This window comes from Brachycentrus maculatus, unplaced genomic scaffold (genome assembly GCF_059751285.1).
Source record: "Brachycentrus maculatus isolate JH-2025_06_01 unplaced genomic scaffold, ASM5975128v1 h1tg002117l, whole genome shotgun sequence".
Lineage (NCBI taxonomy): Eukaryota > Metazoa > Arthropoda > Insecta > Trichoptera > Brachycentridae > Brachycentrus > Brachycentrus maculatus.
Window position 1 is genome coordinate 18,476 of NW_028282645.1, and position 11,489 is coordinate 29,964.

General features: G+C 38.9%; 1 pseudogene; it reads left to right on the top strand.

The window, feature by feature from the left end:
- Positions 1-7,180: 7,180 nt before the first annotated feature.
- Positions 7,181-10,249, top strand: LOC148298381 (putative phospholipid-transporting ATPase IIB pseudogene; annotated as a pseudogene).
- Positions 10,250-11,489: the final 1,240 nt, after the last annotated feature.

Sequence of the window (11,489 nt, forward strand, 5' to 3'; positions counted from 1 at the left end):
TTGATACATTTCCATGATCCATCGCTTTTCATTCGCATTCTCTGATAATCAGACCATACAAATACAAACTTGCCAATGTTTCGATAGCCTCCCCAGGAAGTTCTCTGCTATCCAAGTCGGTATTCACCCTTACGAGCCTCCTAATCTATCAGTTAAAGGTCTTTTTGCCTTTGATCAAGCCTTGCCAAAGAATCATAAAAGGCTTCTCGATCGACGTACCACTACTTTCTCTTAAAAGTGCGAATTCTATATATTAGAGTAATGAGTACTCAGTTGAGGCAATTCGAATGGCTCCTGATCTGGCTAATCGCTGCCACCAAGAATATGAATTCGCAACTGAGTCTTTCCGAGTTTTGTATATTTCAATTGCGTCTTTCAAGAGTAGAGGATTCATGTTTGAAATATTTTGAAATATTTTGAAATATTTAATTGATATATGGGATTATTTTATTAATTATTGTTGACACTGATCCTAAGCATGAACCATATTATTTATATTTATATCTGGATATCTTACGCACATCGCGCCCATTATAAATAGCGAATTAAATTAACTATGATAATTAAGTAGGAAATGCTATCATACCCTGAAATGTCAAGATTCCATGAGTATCGAAGCAAGTACCAGCCAAAAGTGCCACAAATATTGACTCACTCCTAATTGGTGGCCATAACATCCCCAATTGAGATCCTTCCTGAAATTGCAGAAATATTCCCCAATATTTACAAATCCGGTATCCAAAGTGTCGCATTTGAGAGAAGCGGGGAGGGTTCAATTCGAAAAATAAAGATTGCTGACAAGGAAGAAGAATCGGAGGACTAAACTGCGCAACAAAATCTCAGAGTGGTAAATGCTCTGAGGATAGGATGTGTGCTTTCAGGGGGGCAAGCGGCAGGAGGACACAATGTAATTGTGGGTTTGTATGACTTCATCAAAAGACAACATAAAAACTCACAACTGATTGGATTCTTAGGAGGCCCCAAAGGAATATTCACAGGCCAATATCAATAGATCAATCAATAAACAATCGATTACTTTAGGAACAGGGGTGGGTTCGATATGATCTGCAGCGGGAGAGATAAGATCGAGAAACCCGAACAATTCTAAATGGCATTAAAGCACTGCTAAAGTCTAAAACTCGATGGGCTTGTCGTAATAGGTGGAGATGATTCCAATACCAATGCTGCACTCCTAGCTGAGTATTTCCTCTCCAAAAACTCTCAAATAAGGGTTGTGGGGTGCCCTAAGACAATTGACGGTGACTTGAAAAACTAGTTTGTGGAAGTAAGCTTCGGCTTTGATACTGCATGCAAGACTTACTCTGAATGTATCGGATCGATAATGGCAGACACTCTTTCATCAAAGAAGTATTACCATTTCATCAGACTGATGGGAAGATCAGCCTCCCATATCGCACTCGAGTGCGCATTACTCACCAAACCAACATACACTTTCATTGGATAGTAAGTCCAGCACAAAAACCAAACCTTAAAGCAACTAGTCGAGAAGCTACTCACAATCATCAGCGAAAGGCAAAGCAACAATAAAAATTATGGTGTTATTCTGATTCCTGAGGGACTTATTGAGTTTATCCCCGAGATCAATGCTCTCATTGGGGAGATAAATACCATTATGGTTTCAGTTTAATCTACGGAAATTAAATAGATTCGGGCTGAAGTGCTAGCCAAGCTGACAAACTAATCTAAATTGACATTCCAGTTCTTACCTGTTGAGATTTCAGATCAGCTGCTCCTTGACAGAGATCCTCATGGCAATGTGCAAGTTGCCAAAATCTAAACTGAAAAGCTTATCGTCGACTTACTCATCAGGTAGCTCCGAAAAAAGGAAGGCTTCAATATCAATGAATTCTTACCCCTTACTAACTACTTCGGCTATGAAGGGAGATGCGCATTTCCGACGAATTTCGATTGCGATTACTGCTATTCTTTGGGATTGAATGCTGCTGCAATCATAGAGTCAGGGTCAACGGGCCTCATGAGTTGCATCAGAAACCTCTCAGCTGCTCCACATTAATGGCTTGCAGGGGGCTTCCCTCTGGTGACAATGATGAACATCGAGCATAGGAAAGGGAAAAATGTGCCTGTCATAAAAAAGGCATTGGTCGAACTCGATGGGCCTCTATTCAAGCTCTATGAACAAAAAAGAGATGAGTGGTCCCTGAATGATCATTTCAGCATGGTCGGTCCTATCCAATTCTAAATCCCATCTCCTCTTCCTTATCTCGCAGTTCCCCCTACAATGGCAACTCTTGACTTCAAAACAGATCTGCATTTCGAGAACCTACCTGAATCATTCGCCAAGCTTTCCAGTCATAACTTCAACCATCTTTCCGAGAAATTGAGCAAGTAGAAATAACAAATACCCTCAGTACTATAATCCAGCAACATTGACATCAATTTCAGTGAGCCTTTAAAGCAATCTTCGCAATAGCTCACAAATGCGATTCATGCATAGTATCGATTTCTATGGGAGCATGAAGGCCGATTGATAAGTTTCACAAATTCAGCCTCCAGGGAGAAACAGTAGTCGAATAATAAAATTAGAATTGGGGTTAGTTTTAATGGCCGACAATTCCCAGGAGGGCATAACATTCTCAATGGCTTACTCAACGATAATACAGAGCTCATTGGATTCTTAGGGGGCAACAAAGGAATCAAGAAACAAGAGTATATCACACTCACAAAGGAGACATTGTCAATTTTTAACAACCATTCAGGGTTCTTCTTACTCGGAAGGACCTCAGACAACCTTCGGACAAGTTCAGACCTTTAAAAAACATTATAAACCTGCAAGAATCTAAAGCTCGATGGTCTAATTCTGGTTGGCGCATCCCACACTCTCACTGATGCCATCAAACTGTCCTCATATTTCCTGTAGCATAGCATAAAAACATCAGTTGTAGGCATTCCAGCTTCAATTGATAACAATATTCACCATGAATATCTCGAAGCCTCGATAGGCTTTGCGACATCATCACATACTTACTCCACCTTGATTTCGAATCTTATGATTGACGCCTCTTCGAATACTAAATACTGGTACTTTATACGACTGATGGGAAGAGACCCCTCGCATTTGGTATTGGAGTGCGCGCTGTCAACCCATCCCAATTATACCGTAATTTCGGAGGAAGTGCGGAGCAAGGGATGGGACCTGGATGATTTAGTCAACGATATTGCGAGAGTCATTAAGAAGAGGCAATAAAGAGGTTTAGGCTTTGGATGTGTCATAATCCCCGAGGGCTTACCACATTACTTGGAGTCATTACGCCGCATTAAAAAATAACTCGATGAAATCGGGCCATAAATAATCAGTGATACAGAACTGAAGGCCAAAATGTCAGAGTGGGCATATGCAAGATACATTAAGCTCCCTGATTTTATCAAGCTTCAATTGACTAAAAGAGATCAGGGTGGGGCTTTGGCATATTCACAGATCGAATCAGAAAGAATGATTGCTGATTTGGTTGCAGAAAGACTGAAAGGCTTGAAAGCATAAGGCAAATTTAAAGGGTCTTTTAACTCGGTTTGCCACTTCTTTGGCTATCAAGGCAGGTGTGCGGTTCCTAGTCGGTTTGACCAGAATTTAGCATGCACCTACGGAAGAATTGCTAACATTTTAGTTCGTAATGGAATTACAGGCTATTGCCCATCTGTTAGAGGGCTCTAGAGAACCCCAGAACAATGGCTTCCATTCGCTATCCCTCTTTCTAATATGACTCGCATCAAATAAAAAAGTAACTTATTTTCATAATGTAGGCCAATTCGGAGTAAATATGCCCATAATCGACTCCTCTAATGTCGACCTAAAGTCGCCCGTATTCAAATACTTTCAGGATCATCGCGAATCTTATGAACTCATCGACCACTACGAGAGCCCTGGGCCAATCCAGTTTTATGGTGAAAACAGCTCATATATCCCTTTGACTTTAAGCCTACAAGAGAAATACGATTTGGAAATCATCTAAGAAATCGTCAAAAGCTTAGACCAACTCAAGAGAAAGGCCAAATTCGGAGTTGATCGAAAAGTGCTCAAGCTCATTAAATAAGGCTTAAAAGGGGTTATAACAGTCTTAGATATTGTCGAAGAATCGACCCGCTGATCCTCAGCATAATTCTATTCAAAATATATCATAAATAAATGTTGAATATCGAACCAATCATCATTCTTAGCATTTAAATTAATGCTTACTCCTCTCAGCTGCTTAATACACTTCCAATTTACAGAGAGCCATAAATACCAATATCTATTTTTTGACTCCCAATGCAAACTCTTTGTAGCTATTTCTTAAATTAATTAACTCCGACTTAAAATATCTTTTCATATATTTTTATCTCTCTTATAGTTTAAGCTGCTTGAGAGCGAGAAGTTATTCTGTCGCTTTATTTGATGATTTAGGAATTTATCTTTGGGGATGGCTTTGTGGTTATTATTAAAATTCAGGGGAATGTTAGATAAAGGAATCGGTTTGTATTGCTGTATCGGCATTGACTGTTGTTTTCTGAGGTGAGTATGTGCGATTTTTGGGGGTAGTGTATCTGTATTGTTCTTTGGATTTCTCATTAAGTTTGGCCTAAAATGATAGCGATAGTGCTCTTATTTTGCAGTTATCTGCTTCGAGGTCCGATATTTTATCCTATTGAGCTTATAAGTACTATCTGAGTTCCTTTATTTCTGCTTTATATTTGTGTATTTGACATTTTAGGGGTTCTTCGTTATTGTTTACAGATTTTTGAATACTGACTTCTTTCGTTTACCTCTTGCTCTCCCATTTTGAGGAGATAATTTTAATTTACTATTCATACTCTTTAATTAGGAGTTTCAGGCCTAAGATTTATTATTTGAGGATTGCATTTTATTTCTTAAGCTTCACATTGACCTTAGCATCGGATTTTCCAGAGAATTATTCTTGCTTGTTGGCATTATGCGTGTCTTTCAACTTGAAGGTAGGTTCACACTAATTTGTAATATCTTACAGTGCAGTGATTTGACCCCAGAGAGGCAAGCTTCCATGCATCTCCCTATCAATCTCAAGCTTCCTTGGATCTCCAATCCTCTCATTAACATTATTGAGCTTATCGCACAGTATTTTCCTGGCTAACTATCTTTAGTAAAGATGCTTTTCATATTTCTGAGTGTAGTGTTCAAGATCTTGATGATAATTCTTTTGAAGATTGCTTTAAGATTGATTGTGAAATGATTAACTGCTATTTTCGGCAGTATTTCTTCCATTTTTATCTGTATGCTGTGCAGGAGTTGGAGGCTGATGGTTATGAGACATGAGTTGAGTATTACTTTCGATTTTGTGCGGAATTCGAATTCGATGAATTAATTCTATTGAGATTGGTTGACGATTTTAGTATCTATATAAAAATATATATATGCGTGTATATATATATATATATATATATGTATGTATGCATGTAAGCATGTATGCTCTGTATTGAGTAACAACAATATTGGTTACAGTCATTCACTATCATTAAGCATATACATAGGCAAATGCATATACACACAATATAAATATACAAATAATCATAAAATGGGCACAAGAGTTTCAATCAGCGATAAATAACCGTTTATTCAGACTGAGACCATTCCCAGTACGTAGAGCATATACTTACTGCCCAAAAAGAATGACAGCAGATATGGTGGATAAATCCATATCGATGTTCATCAACGAATGGCTTATAAAATTCTATAAGTCCCATCATCAGAGCTGATTGAGAATGATCCATCTGATCAAGTGTACATACAACAGAAGCGTGGTTTCGATTATAAGCAGTTCATTGAATCCAGAAGGAAATTAGGGAAGCGAGAGCCAAATTTCTTAACTATCCTCAACTATCGCGTATAAAAGAATAGTAAAGGGTTATGCTCGTTCGGAGAGCAGAGAATAATCTTGTTATACCCGTACCCATTCTATCTGAAGACCAAAGGGATAAGGACTCTCTAAGACAAAATCGCATAGTTCTGCAAACTCAAAACCCCATTTCCAGAGCCCGAACTCAGAAGTATATTTCGTCAACTGGCTCTGATATTGTTGTTCCTGAAACAGAATCAAACATGTCATGGTGATATCAAGCCCAAAAATATCATATTTGTGAGCGGCGAGACTCATGATCAACAATCTACTCCTCCTCAAATCGGAGGCCCCAAAGAGCGAGTTTGTCTCATGGACTCATATCTCAACAATAGCGGCAAGACCTCATATTAGATCGTTTTAGAAAACCCTTAGTCTTTATCATTGCTCTCCCCAGAACTGCTCGCGTAACTAAACAATAAAAATAATCGTAACAACAATAAAGATGATAGCAGTAACAAGAAACAAATGATCGGCTTATACCCTAAGGTCTACCAGACGGAAATGTTTGCAGTAGGGCTCTGCATGATTGAAGCAATGACAGCAGAGAATGCAATGTAATGTTACGATTTAGCTGGCTTGAAAATAAAAGATGGGTTCTTTAATGTGAAGGGCCAGTAAATGAAAAAGTATGGGTATAGTCAGCCATTTATTGAATTAGCTCTGGCTTGTTTGGGTCTCAAAGAAGAAAGGACAAATGGAAAACAGAGTAATATCACCTATAAGCCTGACGGCTCACAAAAGTATCCACAATAATCGCAGAACAACTTAAACCAACTGCCAAGGATATAATTATAGGAGTTCTTAAGCCGTATCGAAGGTCATAGCAGCCGCTATTGATACATTTCATATTTAGATATTAAATATATCTGAATTCAATTACAATTACGATATCACTATGCAAATGCATGCTGCTTGTGTATTTGTGCAGATGAAATCCTCAAACTGTGCCTATTGTGCCTATTGTGCCTATTGTGCCTATTGTGCTTATTCTGGCTTATACTCTGACCATATACAATTTTATGTAGCAATTGAATGCAAAACTTAATTAAAGGATAATAGAGATTATTTTAGATTAAGAGTATGACATAGGGTGTTAACTAATTCAAATTTTTGAATAATGATCCGATGGTTTATAATTAAAATCAATTGTGCAGATGGGGAAGGACCAGAAATAAATCGAAATGAAATTGCTGAATACGTCAACGTCTACACTTGATAACAATGCCGCGAAGGCACCGCCTAAACAAACACGGCCTGAGATTCCATTCCCGTAGTCTCTATTCAGCCAAAAAATGCCTATCCCTGAAAAGAGAGTGGTCTATCTCGATGGTAACATATACCCCCCAACCCTCAAATAGCCGAATCTCCTACAGAACTCGAAATACACTATCATGTCATTTTTCCCTTTGGTCTTATACCACCAATTCCGGTACTTCTTCAACATGTTCTTCCTATTGATCGCATTCAGTCAGACATTCCCAATGCTTCGTGTCGGCTTCTTATTCACTTATGTTGCCCCATTGATTCTCGTTTTAGGCTTCACTCTCATTAAATAGTTCTATGATGACTACAACCGAAAGAAAAGAGATAAGTAAAATAATGAGCAGGTTTACACACAAATAACCAAAAGTGGAAACAAAGATATTATGAGCCAATAAATCAAAGTTGGTAACATAATTTAAATCAGAGCCAATCAGAGGATACCTGCTGACTGCATTATTCTATCGACTGGGGAAGAAGATGGCACTGTGTTCATTCGGACTGACCAGCTCGACGGAGAAACTGACTGGAAATTGAGGAAGGCAATCAAGTTCACCCATAATTTTATCCTCAAAAATGATTATCCAACCTTATGCAATCTATTAGCAACCGTCAACGCAGAAGAACCTATTCTCGATATCTACAAGTTCTAAGGTTTCTTCAAGGTTTAAGCAAACTCCCAACAAGAAGGATCGAGGGAGGGCCTCAACCTCGAAAACACACTCTGGGGCAACTGCTTCCTCGCAAACAGTCGGGCAGTCGGTATTGTTATGTATACAGGCAGATAGATGAGAAGTGTGATGAATACAAGCACCTCAAGGACCAAAATGGGGAGAACCGATGGTTAGATCAACTATCTTTCGAAGATCTTGTTCGGGTTCATGTGTGTCTTGGCAGTTATTATAGTGTTAGCAGGTGGCTTTAGTTAGTATTGGCTGTTGGATTTGTTCAGACAAGTGCTCCTACTCTCCAGCATCATCCCCATTTCCCTCAGAGTCAATTTAGACGCTTCAAAGATTGTATTCTCATATAGGATAAACCATGACAAACAAATCGAAGGCGCAATTGCCAGAAATAGTCAAATTCCCTAAGAGCTGGGAAGGGTTCAATATATCCTCAGCGATAAAACTGGCACTCTAACCCAAAATGACATGGTGTTTAAGAAACTATCAATCAATGACGTAGGTTCATTTTTCGCAAAGCAAGAAAAGCTCCTCGTCAAAATCGTCAAGAAGAACTTCGAACAGAGCACAGGCCCAATGAGCGATGTCTAATAAAAAATAAAGAATGCAGACTTACTCGGAAAGAAGTTTAAGTTTTTCAAAAGAGACAAACATTACATTGTCAGAGACTTTATCACTTGTTTGGCGGTTTGCCACAATGTGACCCCAACTATTGAAAAAGGCTAGAAGGTGTTTCAGGCCTCAAGCCCAGATGAGATCGCGCTGGTGAAAATAGCTGAGAGTTTAGGATTGGAACTTCTTGAGAGAAGCGTGAAAGCAATCATAATTAAAAATCCCTTGGGCAAAAACTAAACGTTTACAATTCTGCAGAATTTTCCCTTCACAAGTGCTAGCAAAAGAATGGGAATAATCCTGAAACACGAATAAACAAATCGAATTGTATTCTACTTAAAGGGAGCTGACTCAATTATGGTGAACAAAGTGCCTGAAACACTACGAGGATTCATTCTCGACGAGTGTGAAGATCTCTCAAGAGAAGGATTAAGAACATTGGTGTTGACCCAGAAGTATCTCACAGCAAATTAGTACGAAACTTTTAAGAAGTAATTCGAAGAAGCCTCCAGCTCAATGATAAACCGTGATGCCCAAATCTAAAAAACCCTTGAAAGACTGGAACATGACATGTAGCTCATGGGAATCACAGGGGTCGAAGACAAGCTCCAGGAAGACATTCAGTAATGCTTAACTCAATTACGAAACGCACATATAAATATATGGATGATTACAGGAGATAAAGTGTAAACAGCAGTTTGTATAGGAATTTCAGCGGGGTTGAAATCTCCAACCCAAGATATCTATGTCATCAAAGAACAAAACGAGGCTTACTCATTGAAGAATAAGCTCAATGAGTTCTCCATGAAGACCAACACTGTTTTGGTGATTGATGGTAACTCGCTTGTTACGGCTTTGCATTAGTTCCCTGAGTTCTTCTATGCGGTCTCTACTGAAGCGCCTGCTGTCATCTGCTGCAGAGTCTCGCCCACCCAGAAAGCAGTGATCACGAAAGGAGTGAAAGATTACACAGGCAAGATCGTATTAGGGATTGGAGATGGAGGAAATGATGTTGGCATGATCCAGATGGCAGACATTGGTGTTGGAATAGTGGGGAAATAAGGCAAACAAGCTGCATTGGCTTCCGATTTTTCGATCCTCAAATTCAAAGACCTATCAAAACTGCTACTATGGCATGGCAGACTAGCATATAAAAACACTTCAACGATGGCCCAATTTGTGATCCATCGAGGCCTCATCATTTCAGTTATTCAATGCATATTTTCGTTGATCTTCTACTCGATTGCGATACCCATTTACAATGGGTATTTAATGCTCGGATACACGACAGTCTACACAATGCTGCCAGTCCTGTGCATCATATTCGACCAAGACATTTCAGAATAGAAATCATTAACTTACCCACAGCTCTACCAAACCCTACAAAAAGGCCGATAGCTATCTCTCAAAACCTTCCTAATGTGGCTCTGGAAATCCATTTACCAGGGCGCTATCATAATGCTCCTAAATTTCTGGCTCTTCGATGACTCGATCGTTGAAGTAGTCACAGTGACATTCAGTTCCTTGATCTTAATCGAATTACTCAATGTCTATACTGCTTTAAATGGTGGAATAACCCTGCTGATTCTAGGCTGTCAGGTTATCACTGCTTTAGTCTATGTGCTGAGTGTCATTTTCTTGAAGTAGTATATCGATGTGGATTCAATTTTGAAGTTCGATTTTGTAAGGAAAGTTGGTACTATTGCTCTGATCGCGTGGGGGCCAATGTGGGCGATAATGGTACTACGAAGGCGCATGGATCCTACTGAAAGTGAGAAGATTATGAAGACAGTCAAATTGGGTTGATAGCTCTATATTGAAATGTGAATTATGTGAATCGTGTGAATTATGTGAATCGTGTGAATTACGTGAGTTTCTAAACATCTAATTAGTAAAGTATTATTTTAATAATAAAAATCGTAAATAAATAATAGTCTCATAATTGAGTATGATATATATATATATGTAGGTTATATTATTCTATGTGCTATGGAAGTGTATATGCATTTTAAATTAATCGATAGAATCGATGGATAAATATAAAAATAGAAAAATGAGCCCTTTTTCCAATATGTTCAGAGTCTCTCTCGCCCTTGCATTGCTATTCTTGCACTTTGACTGCAAACTGTTGCATGTTCAGGCTGACCCATACCACTTAGTCAATAACTGCCCAAAGAACAGCTTCTACAACCACACCGCATCAGCATGTCAAGTCTGCCCTAAGGATAAGCCAGTTTTGGTGGGCAACAGCTGCTAGGCTTGTCCGACTGACCGATATTATGATTAGATATTGAAGGAATGTTGCTCTTGTGGACCCATGCGTAAATTCGATGTTGTCCAACAAAAATGTATGCATGATAGTGATGCTCATGTTTATGAGACCAATTTAGATAGTAAAGATGCGGCTGACAATGTGGCTGTTAATGTGGCTGATAATGTGATTGACGATGCTGGCAATGAGAGTTATACTGTCAACATGGCAATTGTCTCTCTTTTGCAGAAGTCGGAATGCGATAATCTCACAGAATACAACAACATTACACATAAATGCTAACCATCTACAACATCGACAACATCTGCATCTACAACATCTACAACATCTGCATCAACAACATCAACAACATGCCCATCAGGCTTCTATTATAATACTACTACTTAGTCGTGCTAATGCCCAATAAACCAATTCGCATCCAACAAAACCTGCATTTTCTGCAATGCAACAAGTTTCACTGAATATTGGGACTAACAACTGCATCGATGCATCAAATGCCCTTAGAAACAGCACTATGACTATACGATCAAACAATGCGTTATGTGCCCACTGCCACTTATATTCAATTATATTAAGAACCAATGTGAGTTGGAACCAAACTGGAAGCATACCCTATGTCCAAGCAACACAATCTACAGTCCTCGAACATCAAAATGCTAATGTCCTAGGAATTATCCGTATTTTAATGGCACTGAATGTATAGCTTGTTCTGATTAAGGGTAGTATTGGGATAATGTGACAGGAGTATGCAGGAAATGCGAAGAAGGGCAGACT